At 50.1% G+C, this 15,653-nt stretch overlaps 1 long non-coding RNA gene across 1 annotated transcript; it reads right to left on the reverse strand.

Annotated features, from left to right (window-relative positions):
• Window positions 1–876: 876 nt before the first annotated feature.
• LOC108591666 (uncharacterized) lies at window positions 877–13,770 on the reverse strand. The gene is made up of 2 exons (XR_001911474.5): window positions 13,555–13,770; window positions 877–5,284 (listed from the first exon to the last, which is right to left on the reverse strand). It is a non-coding gene; the product is annotated as an uncharacterized LOC108591666 (long non-coding RNA).
• Between the last annotated feature and the right edge of the window lie 1,883 nt (window positions 13,771–15,653).

The following is a 15,653-nucleotide window of genomic DNA, read 5'->3' on the forward strand; positions in this document are numbered from 1 at the left end:
TGAACCTAGGGTAGCAGCCGAGGTTCCTACGCTACACAGCAGCGTATTTCAGTCTGAGCCCGAGACCACACTCCTTACCACAGCACTCCAGGACAGATACACAGCAGACCGTAACCAAGGGCAAAAACAGTAAAGGACCCTGAGGACCAGAGAAGGGTCCTGGTGGAAAGGGGGTCAGGACCTCGCCAGGTACAGATGATTCAATGTGGGGCTATGGAACCCACCCTTTTGGCTGAAACCCTTGTGCTGGGAGCCCTGAGCAAGCCCTCATGGAAGGCGGCTTAGGACGCCATGCTGCCAGGAAGCCCAGCCACCCAGGGGCCTTGTGTGCCACAGACATGAAAATGAGTGAACCTACCACTGACTTGAATCTTTCCAACTGACACACCACACCCTGGGCTCCTTCCAAATTCCTCACCTACAGAATGCATGAGCACAGCAAAATGGCTGCTGTTGTACTAAGTTTGGGGTGGCTTGTTTTGTAGCCATAATAACTGGAAACCAAGGCTGTGCAAAACACGCATAGCAAGACTGATGCCCCCGAAGCGCTATGGTGACTTCAGAGAGAGGACCTGCGCTCTAGCCCCAGGCCCTGGGTCTGAGATGTCAAAATGGGAGCGTTAGAAACTGGCCCGCCCTCATTTGAAAGGTAAGGCTCAGGGATGTGGCTGTCCCAAAGGCAGGTGACCAGGGGGTCTGAACAGCAATGTGGACCTTGCCGTCCCCTTCTCGCCCTGGGGATGCTTTCTGCCATGTCACCACCCCCACGTAAAAGCCCTATGAACAGGAAGCCACATGGAGAAATCCTCTCAGAAAGGGGAGCTTCCGCACCATGAGTAATACATTTAACCTGTCTCATTAATAATGCTGACGACGGTAAGCAGGAAACATTTAATTAGCCAGAGCTTTGCTTGGTTTCTTTGAATTTTAAAGGCTTTCCAGGACATGCATTGGGATGCTTCTATCTCTAAAATCTTGAAGAACGTGTGAGCCAGCACTTTCCTGACCTGAGGTGGAGGTGGATCCCATTAGCAGGCAGAGCTGCACGGAGCCCAGGCTACAGGCGGGCCTCTGAAGGGCGACCCTCTCTGCTTTCCTCTTCTCTCTCCTCCTTTCTAATATCTTCAGAGGGGGTTGAAAGCAAATGCAATTTGTTTTCACACTTATATAAACAGGTGGAGCACTTCCTTTTTTTTATTTTGTAGTTTGCACTCTGGGGTCATGTGACATCCTGCATCCTGCAGGATTGTGCAGAGGTACATGCGTGCCATGGTGGTTTGCTGTCTCCATCACTGCCCCCCCACCCACCGCCACCCCGTTGCCTACATCAGGTATCCTCCCTGTGTTATCCCGCCCCATGCTCCCCGCCCTCTGCTGTTGCTCCCTCCCCTCCCCTCCACCCCCCAACCTAGGCCAGTGAGTGTTGTTCCCTTCCCTGTGCCCAAGTGTTCTCATTGTTCATCACCCACCTATGAGTGAGAACATGTGGTGTTTGGTTTTCTGTTCTTGTGTCAGTTTGCTAAGAATGATGGTTTCTAGATCCATCCACATCTCTACAAAGGACACAAACTCATAGTTTTTTATGGCTGCATAGTATTCCATGGTGTATATGTGCCACATTTCCCCTGTTCAGTCTATAATTGATAGGCATTTGGGTTGGTTCCAGGTCTTTGCTATTGTAAACAGTGCCGCTATGAACATGTGTGTGCATGTGTCCTTATAATAGAACAATTTATAATCCTTTGCATATATACCTAGTAATGGGATTGCTGGGTTCAATGGAATTTCTATTTCTAGGTCCTTGAGGAATCGCCACACTGTCTTCCACAATGGCTGAACTAATTTACACTCCCACCAACAGTGTAAAAGTGTTCCTTTTTCTCCACATCGTCTCCAGCATCTGTTGTCTCCAGATTTTTTAATGATTGCCATTCTAACTGTCATGAGATTGTATCTCAACGTGGTTTTGATTTGCATTTCTCTGATGACCAGTGATGATGAGCATTTTTTCATGTTTGTTGGCCTCATAAATGTCTTCTTTTGAAAAGTGTCTGTTCATATCCTTCACCCACTTTTGAATGGGTTTGTTTTTTTCTTGTAAATATGCTTTAGTTCTCTGTAGATTCTGGATATCAGCCCTTTGTCAGATGGGTAGATTGCAAAATTTTTTCCCATCCTGTTGGTTGCCAGTTCATTCTAATGATTGTTTCTTTTGCTGTGCAGAAGCTCTGGAGTTTAATTAGATCCCAGTTGTCTATTACGTTTTTGTTGCCAATGCTTTTGGTATTTTAGTCATGAAGTCCTTGCCTGGGCCTATTTAAAATCTAAAATGCTTGGAAATCCAAAATTTCCTAAATATCAACATGGCACTGAAAATTCCACACCTGACCTCATGTGATAGGTTGCAGTCAAAAGTTTGTTTCATTCACAAAATTATTTAAAATATTATAGAAAATTACCTTCAGGCTACATTTTAAGATGTATCTGAACATTGTGAGTTTTGTGTTTAGACATAAGTGAGTCTCATTCCCCAAGATAGCTCATTGCATTGTGCACATATTCCCAAATCCGAAAACACTGGAGATCCCAAGGACTCCTGGTCCCAAGCACTTCAGATGAGGGATACTCAGTCTGTGTATACACACACACAGACATGTGAACGTGTTTGTGTGTGCAGGTGTGTGTGTGTGTGTGTGTGTGTATCTGGGGGGGAGAGAGGGGGAAAGAGAGAGAGAGGGAGAGTGGGAGAGAGAGAGAAGGAGAGAGAGGGAGAGACGGAGAGAGAGAGAGGGAGAGTGGGAGAGAGAGAGAGGGAGAGTGGGAGAGAGAGAGAGGGAGAGTGGGAGAGAGAGAGAGAGAGGGAGAGTGGGAGAGAGAAAGAAGGAGAGAGGGAGAGAGGGAGAGAGAGAGAGGGAGAGTGGGAGAGAGAGAGAGACGGAGAGAGAGAGTAACTTGGCTACTCACTGATCATGGCACTGTCTTGACTCTAGGATCTCCTGAAGCTCAGTTGAAGGAACCCACAAGTGAGCAAGGAAGCGTGTTGAAGGCTAAAAGCATGAGACTCTGCTGAGTCACCCTGTAAGCAGGAAGTTGGGGCAAAGGCCTTGAGCTGCTAAAAGAAGCAACAGTCAAGCCCCATGGCTCTGTGGAACTGCAGACACCGCACAGAGAAGGGGGAACACCATTGGAGAGTCAGAGACTCTACGCTGCCTTCTGAAAAGCTGACAGATTCCATTATATATACATTTTATGCATCTAAACTCAACAATTCATGTTGATCAACATTTTAAAGAGAAAGGGCCAGAGAAAAATAACCATGTAAAGAGGGCAGCCAGTGGTACCTAAAAACCCACCCAGCTGCCACTTGCCTGCAGAGACCTTGAGACACACACTGTGGTTCTCTGGGTTACACTTGGCAGCCCTGTGTGTTCCACGGACGTGGAGAGGAGGTTTTGTTGAGCTCTGTCTCTCATGTTTGCAGATTGGTAACCCACGGGCACCATGGTCCTGGCATCATGCAGGGCATGGCACAGGGAACAAAGCAAGGAGCCCTGAACAGCAGGGCTGTGAGTGATTGGGCGTCCACCCTGTAAGCAAACGGGAGGTCCCAGCTGTAATCCGGACCAACTCTGCTCTTCACAAGAGCAATGCGCGTCCTCAGCATCATTCAGAGTTTCTAGCTGAAGTTGCAGAGCCATAGCTCCTGTCTCTTCATAGTCCTCATTGCCCTTCTCAGAGAGAGAGCTTACACTGACCTGGGGGCAGTGGCCAAGAGATGATGCACCCACAGCTGCAGTGGGGCGAGGGACCACCATCTTCCTCCAGTCCCCATTCTTCCAGCAATGCAGCTCGCAATCACCTCAGCCCTAGACCAATCTTACTGAAAGCAAATGCCATCCAGGCAAAAGATCAGATTGATACAGCATAACATGGCATAAAGCCGTGATTACTAAAACAGAGTATTCTCAGGAGACCGGCCTGGCATCTTTCATTCCTGAGGCATTAATGGAGTTGATCTCATCCCTCAAATACCAGTCTCAAAGCTTTGATACGTCTGAGAACAAGACTGGGTCTTCGGGAAATAGAGAGAGTAGCAGGAAAATCCAGACATAGCATCAGAGGATCCTTTGAAAAACATGGTAGAGAGAGAGAGGGAGACCCCACCTGCACATGGAAGGGAGCTTCACCAAGAAAAAACCCAGGAAGACTCCAGGAGGTGGAAGGTGCATATTGCAGTATCATGCCCCTTCAAGACACCTTTAGGTTATCCATTATATTTAACAAAAAACAGTCTCATCTGAGGAAAACAAATCCCAGGATAGCCAATCAGTGAATTACAGTCTTGGCAAGCACTCACCAGAGGAGGCCGGGTCAAGTGAGACCCAAGAATCAGTCCACACCAGAATTCTGCAGGGAGTCAAAGACAAACGTACCCAAATGCTCACATCACTGTTAGCCATCATGCCCAGAAAGCAGCCACCAGTGGACACATGGCTGAGCCAAATGTGGTCCATCCGTGCAGCAGAACCTGAAAGGGAAGGAAACTGTGATCCCTGATGCTGACACGCAACGGACCTGGGAACACTGTGCTCGGTGAAAGAAGCCAGACACAATGGCACTGCCTGTTTGATGTAGTCTATGAAACGCCCGGACCAGGCAAAGCCACAGAGACAGAAAGCGGATCCCTGGTGGCAGGTGGCAGGTGGCAGGGGAGGCGGGACTGGGATGTCACTGCTAATTGGGCAGAGATTCTTTCCTGGATGATGAAAACGTTCTGAAGTTACATGGCGATGGTCACACAGCATTTTGGATGTACTAAAAGCCACTGTTTCCTACACTTCAAAATTGTTAAAATAGTGTTATGTTGTATGAATTCTACCTCAATTTTATGAAACTCTCTTTGGTTAATCCTTGTGGCAGCATCTGGCTACGGCTCCTTTGTCACCATGACTTGGGTGAAGAGACTGGCCCCACAACCTGCTTGCCAGGGGAGGAAAAATGTCCCACGAGGTAACAGGAATCCAGTGGGATCCAGCCAGAATTAATGGATAAACCACAACCTGGTTTTTTAAATATTTCACACAAAGGATCTTAAATCCTAGGAAATAGAAGTGTGCAGCCAGTCCCTTTCATGGATCCCATCAGGAAGAGGGCATAGAGAGGACCCGAGGTGGGCAAGGACCTCTCTTGCTCTGTTTTCAGTCAACCTCAACCAGGTTGAGTCCTGGGCAGAGGAACCCACATCAGGGAACTGCCTCTCCGGCGGCCTTTGCTCTTGAGGCTCCTGTAGAGAAAAAAAAAGAAAAAGGAAATCCCATTCAATCACCATAACTTGTCCCTACAAGAGCATAAAAATAAGTGATTGCTTATTTTAAACACCTAAACTGCCACGCTGCAGCAGCTCGGGAAATCTGATAAGCTGATCATGGAAACTGCGTCATGCATGAATATCCATTTTAAAAACACGCTTATGTCAGTCTTTACGTAAAGGTCGAAATTAATGTTATGTTGAAAACATTTTTCAAAGCACAATTATCTTGACTCATGAAGCGAACAGAATTCCTATTAGGTTTGCAGTCTTGGGTTTAAGCCTCAGACATTTCACCAATCAAAGTGAAAGCTGAATTAAAGAACGATCACAAGGACCTTCTGTCCCTGGAGCTGGCTGCCTTTGTGTCGCCTTCTGGGTCACATCTTGTCCTCCAGGGAGAAGTGGCCGATGAGTCAGAAGGTGCTTGAGGAGCCGTCCTTCTCCCAGTGGGTCCCACAGGCCACCAGATGCTCTTTCAAGCACAGGCATGTCTTTCCCACTGGGTGACATCTGCGACCTGGAGCCCCTGGTCCAAGAGCTGCCAGTCACCGCATCGCTGGAGAAGCAAGGGACGTGCGCTCTGTCCCGTGCCCACAGGCGGGGGGGCAGCCACCAACAGGCCTCCAGAGGCTGACAGGGAGCCACTGTGTGGTGCATCCCCCATGCCCAGCAACCCTTTTGGTGGTGCCTGGAAGGTGGACAGTACCGTGTAGTAGTGACCCAATGTATTAGCCATCTGTAGCTAGCTGTGTAATGCCACACATTTAGCAGCTTTAAATAGCACCCATTCGCCACCACGCAGCTCTGCAGCTCGGAAGTCCCGGTGGGCTTGGCTGGGATCTCTGCCTTTGCTGACACAAGCTGGAACCGGCATCAGCCCCGCTGTACCGGGATGGAGGCTCCAGGGAAGATCAGTTTCCAGCCTCATCCAGGTTGTGGCAAAATTCAGTTCCTTGTGGTTCCAGGACTGAAGTCCCTGTTTCCTCCCATCTATCAGCCAAGGACTATTCTCAGCTCCTGAAGGCTGCTTTCAGGTCCTGACCCACAACCCCCTCCACATCACCGTCAGGAACGGAGCAGCTCGCTGGTGACAAACGCTCTGTCACCCGTGGCTCCCTCCAACTTCCACTTCCGCCACCAGCTCAGGAATATCCTCTGCTATGATGGGTGTGTGGTGAAGCTCAGCCCTGCTGGGTAACCTGCTATTTTAAAGTGAAAGGATTAGGAACTGACTCCGTCCACTTGTGCAACACAGTGCCTGAGACTGCGGATTCACAAAGAAGAGAAACTCGTTTCTCACAGTTCTGGAGGTTGGGAAGTCCAAGGTCAAGGTGCCAGCAGGTTCAGTGTCCGAGGAGGGCCTCGTGTCTGCTTCTGAGATGACACCTGCTGCTGTGTGCTCCAGGGGGAATGGACGCCATGGACTCACATGGCAGAAGACAAAGGGGGAACGAGCCTATGGTGCTCCCTTCAGCCTCTTTCATAAGGATGCTAATCTCATTCATGGCCCCCACCTCTCAATGCTCTCACTTGCATGATTAAGTTTCGACATATGAATTTTGGGGGACTCATTCAGACCACAGCAGTAACCCTAATTACACCTGCATCAGTGAATCCAGTCTTCGAAGTCTTGGGGATTAGAGTGGGAAATCTCGAAGGCCGTATTAGAATTCTGCCTCCCACACCTGGTGAGTAAGGAATACTCACCGTAAGCTCAAAAGTCAAGCTCTGCTCCAGTATTCCCCACTCTCCATTTGCACACAATTTCCAGGCCTTCTGATTTTACTACTACTAGAAATAATAGTGGTGCCAGGCCCACACCTAAAAACTGGTCTCATTTAAAACACACAATCCTCCATGGAGCTAACTCTATTACTCGTTTCATTTTGTAGAGAAGAAGACTGAAGCTCAAAGAGGTGAGGCGAGGTGCCCGGGTGACTCAGCCAGTGCGTGTGTGGAGCTGTGAAAAGGCAGGACCCAAAGTGCCAGCACGAGCTCCTTCCCAGACCTGACCAGTCACTGTTAATTTCAGCCTCTGTGGGCACTGAGTGCCTGGGTGTGGGTACCTAGCTCCTGAATCCGCACTATAATCCACCATCTCTCCAGCTGGGGACCCCCAGCCTCTGTGTGCACTAGGTGCGGGTACCCAGCTCCTGAACCCGCACTATAATCCACCATCTCGCCAGCTGGGAACCCCCAGCCTCTGTGTGCACTGGGTGCCCGGGTGCGGGTACCCAGCTCCTGAGCCCGCACTATGACCCCCATTTCTCCAGCTATGGGCCCACAGCCCCGCCTCTGTGCCTTCCCTGCCCTCCACCGGCCTATAAGCAAAACTCACAGAGTTTTTAAATGTTCATCCTTTGCTGGTGACCTGTTCCCATGAAGGCTTGTGGACCGGACTAGCACACACATGGGAAATGTTAATAAAAGATTAAAGTGCAAGATCATGGAAGATCCACATCAGCATAGAAAATCCAGTCTAAGGGTAAGGCTGAAGGCCCAACTCTCAGGTCTCACCCAGTTTCTAAACCTGAAACATAAATTTTTACTCTGAGCTCCTAATGGAAAAAGCAAAAACGAAAACAGTGAGAAGATTAACCATGCAGAGGTGGAGGTTGCAGTGAGCTGAGATTGCAACGATGCGCTCCTGCTGGGCAGCAGAGTAGGACCGTCTCAGAAAAACTTAAAAAAGAAAAAAGAAAATTAACTGTCAAACGTAGAATAATCCAGCTCCTTAAAAAAAGCAAAACGTTTTCCCAAATCACAGAGCTAGAAAGCAGTTTGCCCTGAGAATGTCACATAAGCAGCACTGATTATCATGGCAGAAAATCCTTTAGAGCAAACGCAGGCCTGGGGATCTCACGGCGTTTTCCTCACCAACCCCACAGGCAATCAGCACCAAGCACAATTCAGCAAGCGCAGATTCGCAGATGTCTGCAAAGTGAGGCACATTCCAAACCTCAGAGACTCAGCCCAACATACCCCAAAGAATGGAGGTTCCGTGCGCCCTCCAAACGCCTGGCACAAATGCCCTTCCTCTCACTCAGGGCGAACGACTGATGCTTCAGGGTTCTCAGCTCAGCTCAGAACCTGGTGGGTAGACATTCTCTCTGTATGGTCAAAAATTAAGTAATCTAGTCAAATGAGCAAGATTGAGTGGACACATTTTCATAAAAATGTGTAAGACTCACCAAGGCCCTTAGCAAGACGATCCAACCCTGAGGAGGAGTGGGACAGAAGAACTTACATAAGGGACCAGGTTTACACACACAGACACACATACATCACATACACATATCTATGCAAATGTACACACATACACACAAGCCTATAGATGCACGCACATACACATTAACATGTACACGCACATATGCACATATACAATCTTACACATGAACACACAAATATATACATGCATACACATATACACAGGCACAGCTATACACATATATGCACACATATACGCACCTAAATAAACACACAGTCACCCACACATGACAATTATGATTTCAGTAAACACCCAGGTTTATCATTTCTCCACATTCTAACACAGCCAAAAAATTGTTAGTCCAGAAACTTTCCAAGGCAAGTTGAGCCATCACTAATCATGGTCATAGAAAACTCTCAGTGTTGAAGCAACACTGATACCCTGTTTTGAGCAACATAGTTTCAGTGACCCTATCACTGACACCTGTGTTAGCACCTCAGACCCACCTCAGGACCGCAAACCAGTGCCAGACACACAAGTGGACACCAAGGTCAAAGCACCAGAACCAGGGAGGGGAGAAGAGTGGGGAGGGCCTGGGTGTCACTGCCGGCACCGCGTTCTGTAGACATGTGCTTCTGTGTTCTAAGCACGAGCCTGCATTTGCTCTATTTAACCCTTAAACAACCTTATGAGGTAGACACAGTGATCATCCATATTTTACCAGTGGGGAAACTGAACCACAGAGCCGTTCGTTGGTCACACGGCTAGAAAATTTTCCCTACAGAGGACCAACAGAATATTTTGAGGAACTGGTAAAATGCAGACTTAGATATACTATGGAAAGAATGATGAGACACAGATTCCACAGAAATCTTCTAGGAGAATTCACAGAAGTTTTAAGATCATCCTTTCAAGCCAGCTCTGAACTCCACAGCCTCTCTGGCTCTCACTGCTCTCGGCACTCCTCCCCTGTCCAGCACAGGAGACATGCTCTTCTGTCTCCATGGCCATTTCCCTCCGGCCTCCAAAGCCAGGTGTCACACTGCATAGAGGGACAGAGCCCAGCACTAGGAACTGAAATGAGATGAATTAGAGGACACAGACTGCCCAAGTGGGCAGAATTCCAATGCAACCACCAACCCGTGAGTTTCCCCTGGCGGGAGATATGAAATGGAGCTCCTGTGACCCTGTTAGTTTATATGGCAAATGAGAGATTATCCCCTTGCACCTGACCTAGCCACATGAACCCTTGAATAGCAGAGAATTTCCTCCAACTGGTGGAAGAAGTGAAGTCAGCCAGATTCCACACCTTACTGTGTTAATGTGTCATTGTCGGTTTTGAAGACAGAGGGGACCCATGGTGAGAAACACAGGGGTCCCCAGTCTGAGAGCAGCCCCTGGCTAACTTAACACGGGAACCCGAGTCACCAAGAACTGAGTCCTGGCCAGCACCTAAGTGTGCCTGGGAGGAGATTCTTCCCTAGCACCCAAGAAGAGCCCAGCCCAGCCGACACCTTGACTCCCACCTTGTGAGATCAGAGAAGCCCACTGAAGCCACGGACTTCTGTGAGATCAGAGAAGCCCACTGAAGCCACGGACTTCTGTGAGATCAGAGAAGCCCAGTGAAGCCACTGACTTCTTCCTACAGAGCTGTGGGATGGTGAGGAGGTGCTGCTGTGAGCTGCTGTGTCTGAGGCCATTTGTCACACAGCACAGATGACTAACGCACATCTGAGGTGTAGGCATGGGGCACAGGTGACATGGGACCCCAGAGGGAGGAGAAGGGCAGCAGCCTGGCACAGCAAACTTCCGGCAGAATATGTTGTGGGGTGGCTGGGAGGAGGGGCTGGAGCACAGTTAGGAGCTGACAGTTAAACAGACCACGCTGCGCCTCTGAGTCCTGGCTTTACCCCTTGGAACCCATGTGGCCTCAGGGAGCTGACCTGCCTAAACCTTAGCTCCTTGATCAGCGATCCCCAACCTCAAGCCTGGAGTGCCCCCACCTCGTGGGGTTGCTGTAAGGATGAAATAGAAGGCCCCACAGGGAGCCCTGCCCAGTGCTGGCACATGGGCAGCATCTGCACACATTGAACATGGGAAGAGACATAGCCTGCCAGTTGGTGGCAGACACAACAGTGGCCCCCCCAAGATGTCCACGTCCTAATCTCCAGAACCTGTGAGTACACTGCCTTACATGACAAAGAGGTCTTTGCAGATACCGTTAGGTTCAGGATTCTGATATGGGGACGTGAGCCAGGTGGGCCCAAGGTCACCACAAGGGTCCTTATGAGAGGCAGAGACAGAGGCAGCAGCCTGACCACAGAGGATGCAGGGGGCAAGGACCACACTGATGTGGCAAAGACCGAGGAAGGGGCTAGGAGCCTGGGCGTGTAGGAGCCACAGGGACAGGGACAGGTGGGGAGCCCGGGTGTACAAGAGCCACAGGGGCTGGGACAGGTGGGGAGCCTGGGCATGTAGGAGCCACAGGGACAGGGACAGGTGGGGAGCCCGGGTGTGCAAGAGCCACAGGGGCTGGGACAGGTGGGGAGCCCAGACACACAGGAGCCACAAGGCCAGGGACAGGTCAGGACACAGCTTCTCCCCAGAGCCTTCAGAAGGACCAGCCCTGCTAGCACCTTCAGCCCACTGAGGCTGATTTTGGACTTCTGATCTCCAGAATTGTACAAAAATAAATGTTTTTCTTTGTTTTTGTTTTTGTTTTTTGTTTTTTTTTTTTTTTGAGATGGAGTTTCACTCTTGTTACCCAGACTGGAGTGCAATGGCATGATCTTGGCTCACCGCAACCTCCACCTTCTGGGTTCAAACAATTCTCCTGCCTCAGCCTCCTGAGTAGCTGGGACTACAGGGGTGCACCACCATGCCCAGCTAATTTTTGTATTTTTTTTTAGTAGAGATGGGGTTTCACCTCAAATGTGTTGTTTTAAGCCACTAAATTTGTGGTAATCTGTTGCAGCAACCCCAGGAAAGTAACTGGGGTTAGTTTTCCTTCCTGAAACCACAAGATTCTTAATACTTAGCCTGTGTGCAGGCCCAGAGCAGGGGCAGGGGACACTCGCAGGAACCAGGTCTCCCAGCCAGTCTCTGTCCTGCTGATTTGCAGCAGGTCACCCAGAGAACCATATTCCCTGCAGCTCCCATGAGGCACAGAGTTATAGAAAAATAAAATTAGAAGTAATAGGAGTTCAGTTCTTGGGAATTCCACTTTGAGCATTGCACACAGGAGATGCCCAAGCTGTTTGCATCTGAGACCCACAGCCTCAGGACCGCAAACCAGTGCCAGACACACACGTGGACATCACAAGTCAAAGACAGCACAGAACCAGGAAGGGGAGAAGAGTGGGGAGGGCCTAGACCACACAAAAACCTTAACCCTGCCCATCGGGATGAGGGGCAGAATCCTGATGAGTGGTACAAGGCCCCCAGATGGTTACGCGGGGGTGTGCTGTGTACAGTGTGTGGGAGTGCACACAGGCACACAGCATGGATGTGGGTCACTGCCAATATGCCGGGTAGAGCCTGTGCAAGTTCTCTGGGTATGCTTGTTCCAGACAAGGCTTTCCGTGGTCACACGACCGCTCCAAAATGCCACTCCCTGACTTCTGGCCTGGGCAGGGTTATCAGGGCCAGACTTCTTGTTTCCCTAAGGAAAGGAGAGGGGACAGTATCAGCTTGGCTCGTAAGGTCTTAGGGAACTTTATAACCTGTGAAAGACTGTGGAAGTAGATATTACAGTTAACAAATCCTCATTTGGCACTATTTATTCCAAGGTGGGGATTTTTTACCATACCCATTTTACAGACAGGAAAACTGAGGTCTAGAGAGATCATGGGATTTGTCTAAGACCCCACTGTCTGTAAGGGGCAGAGGCAGGCTTGAACTCAGGCAGTCTAGACCCAGAGGATGTAGAAAATGCATTCGTATCAGCATCGTGACTGCTGTGGATGGAACGTTTGTGTCCCACCAAAATTCACATGTTGAAGTCTAGCCCATAATGTGATGGTACTGGAGACAGGGACTTGAGAGGTAATGAGGGTTAGATGAGGTCATGAGGGTGGGGCCTTCATGGTGGGATTAGTGCCCTCATAAGGAGAAACACCGGAGACCTTGCCTCTCTCTCTCTCCCCTCCACCCCCACCAAGTTCATGCACAGGTCATGTGAGCAAACAGCAAACCAGAATGAGATGCAGCAGGGACCCCTCTTTGGGACCTGCCAGGCCCCAATACTGAAATAAAGGAAAATCTGGAGTTCCTTCAAGGGAAATTCCAGGCCTCCAGCTAGCCCCAAGAAGTAAATGAGCAACTTGATAAGGAAGAAGGTAACAAGAGTTTAAAACAGTGACCAGGGAAGTCAGGAGGTGTCTGGATCCCTAGAGAAACTAAGATGGCATCTGAGCAGATGTCTCCGAGCTGTGTTCCAGAAGCCCTGCCTCCCACCAAGTGGATCTGCTTGTTCCAGAAGCCCCGCCTCCCACCAAGTGGATCTGCTTGTTCCAGAAGCCCCGCCCCCCACCAAGTGGATCTGCTTGTTCCAGAAGGCCCGCCTCCCACCAAGTGGATCTGCTGGTGCTTAGGCCTCAGACTCGGGGGAATGTGGAAACTTCACCTCCATTTTTTGTTCTAAACTTCTTCCTGAGCAGCCTGGGCCCATGGGCCGGACTCCACATTCTTTTCTGCTGATCCCTTTACGCTTCAACCAATCGTAAATCAGAAACGTTTTTAATCTACCTCTGACTCTTGGAGATGTCCTGCCTCTTTGGGTCAAACCAAAATACAGCCCCTATGTCTTGATTTATTACTTTAGCCATCACCTGTAGGTTCCCCTCCTTTCAAAACCCTTACCTATGAGCCTGAGGGAGGCCGGGCCTGAGGCATGAACTGCCTGATTCTCCTGCTGGGCGCCCTGCAGTGAATACCTCACTCAGGGAGAGAACTCTCTGCAATCCCAACGTCCGTGTTTGGCCACGACCCCAGTTCAGTTTGATAACAAGAGAAGAGCCCTCAGCATAAAACCTACCTTGCTGGCACCTTGATCTTGGACTTCTTGGGGTCTGAAACCGTGAGAAATGAATTTCTGCTCTTTAAGCCACACAGTCTTCTGTATTCTGTGCCGGCGGCTTGAACTCACAGAAATGTGGGGCTGCTGAAAACGGACCCGATGTACAGAAGCTAATCTCCATCCCATGGCGCATTCTGATTTTCCAGCACACCCCTCTCTGGAACCACCGCCTACAACCAGCAGGGAGGTTTTCTGTGAGCTCTTCCTGGGTCCTCCCACCTTCCCCGCAGCAGCCTGGAGCCCTGGAGCTGCAGCATCTGCTTCCTGCACGTCGGCACCTGGGAAGCCAAGATGTTCCCTGCTCTGTCCTGCCCAGTGTTCAGGGACAGTGCTGCAGAGACCATCTGAACACCGATTGCAAGAAGAGTCCCCAAAATCCTCATGTTTGTTTAGATGAAGACAAAAGGGGAGAGGAAGAAGGACTTGTAGCAGAGAGGGCATCTGTCATCGCTCGCTGGCAATTCCGCATCATCCACACGTGCTGCCCATTTGTGCTGCTGCTCCTGGTGCCCATCTTGCCCTCTGACACAAAATCTCAAGTCCTACACTTCCCAGCCTCCCTTATTTATGGAGAGCAGACAGGCTGCTGTGGGCTTGGTCACTGGAATGCACCCCTGTGGGACTGTGGCTTGGGACTGCCATGTGGGAAGAGGTTGTCATGGTAACCAGGCACCCTCCCAATGCTGTGGGGACCACAGAAGGAGAGAAGCCTGGTCCAAGGCCTGAGGATGACCCCTCTCCCATGAACAGGAGGCTGACATTTTGACAGCTCCAATGATGGCCTTGAAAACAGGCTGCCCATTTGCCCATTGCCATCCACATCCTCAGGGTGTGCTGGAAACTCCTTCAAATCAGTGAGAATGGTGTTGGAACAGGTTCTCCTAAAAGCACCTGGCCCAGTCTCAAAAGACAGGTGCAATGTGGTCAAATGAGCCAAAGAACAATAAGAAAGCTGCCCGGCACCTGAGATTTGGGAGGCTGCAGGTGTACATCCCGGCTCCATCCCCGATGCCATGACGCTTACATGCGGGCACTGAACATTGCTGAGTCAGCTTCTCCACCTTAGCCAGGGATCCACCTACTTGCTGGGTGGTTTAGAGGCTTGAATGAAATCATTCAATTCACTCCAGCAGACACCTCTGGAGTACGCTGGAGCTCGCTGTCTGGACACTAGAGGAAAGCAGAAGAATCGTGGCCGAACACTACGGCCAGCATCACCAGTGGGCAGAGATGGGGTGCTGTGAGGGGCCTGGAGGGAGTGCTGGCCTCAGCTAGAGGAGGGTGGAACGTGAATTCATCACCAAGCAGGAGAGACGGTGGGAGGATATTCTCAAACCATTGCCAAATAAGTCCGATTCTAAGTTAAGGAAGTAGTGGTGGAAAACAATAAACCCACCTAAGCAAACGAGGGGGAAATGACCGAAGAGCTCCTGTGTTCCCGGAGGCTGCCATGCTCCAGGGAGACGCGATTCACCTGGAGATGCTCCAGGCCTCATGGGAGACACAGGTGTGGCCCGGTTCACTGTGGCCTACTGTCAGGGGCATTTCTTCATTATTCACTCAAGGAAAATGCCCTGCTCTGCAAAGATCCCAGGTACCCTGCAGACGAAAGGTAAGTGAGCTCAGAAAGAGTGAGCCAAGGTTTTTCCTAATGGGGGTGGGTGACCACAGAGGGTGGAAGGGCCTAGCACGCAGTGTCCATGAGACTGGGTCAAAGCCTGGCCTTCAGCCAGTCAAATGCAGGAAGCAGATAATGGTTCAAAATCCCTACCGTTTGGCAGCCCTACCACATTTCTTCTGAACGTGATCTAAGCTGTAAAAATATGTAGAGTCAGCCAGGCACAGGGCTCATGCCTGTAATCCCAGCACTTTGGGAGGCTGAGGCGGGCAGATCACCTGAGATCGGGAGTTCAAGACCAGCCTGTCCAACATGGAGAAACCCCGTCTCTATTAAAAATACAAAATTAGCCAGGTGTGGTGGTGCATGCCTATAATTCCAGCTACTCAGGAGGCTGAAGCAGGAGAATAACTTGAACCTGGGAGGTGGCGGTTGCAGT

This window comes from Callithrix jacchus, chromosome 5 (genome assembly GCF_049354715.1).
Source record: "Callithrix jacchus isolate 240 chromosome 5, calJac240_pri, whole genome shotgun sequence".
NCBI classification, from domain to species: Eukaryota; Metazoa; Chordata; class Mammalia; order Primates; family Cebidae; genus Callithrix; species Callithrix jacchus.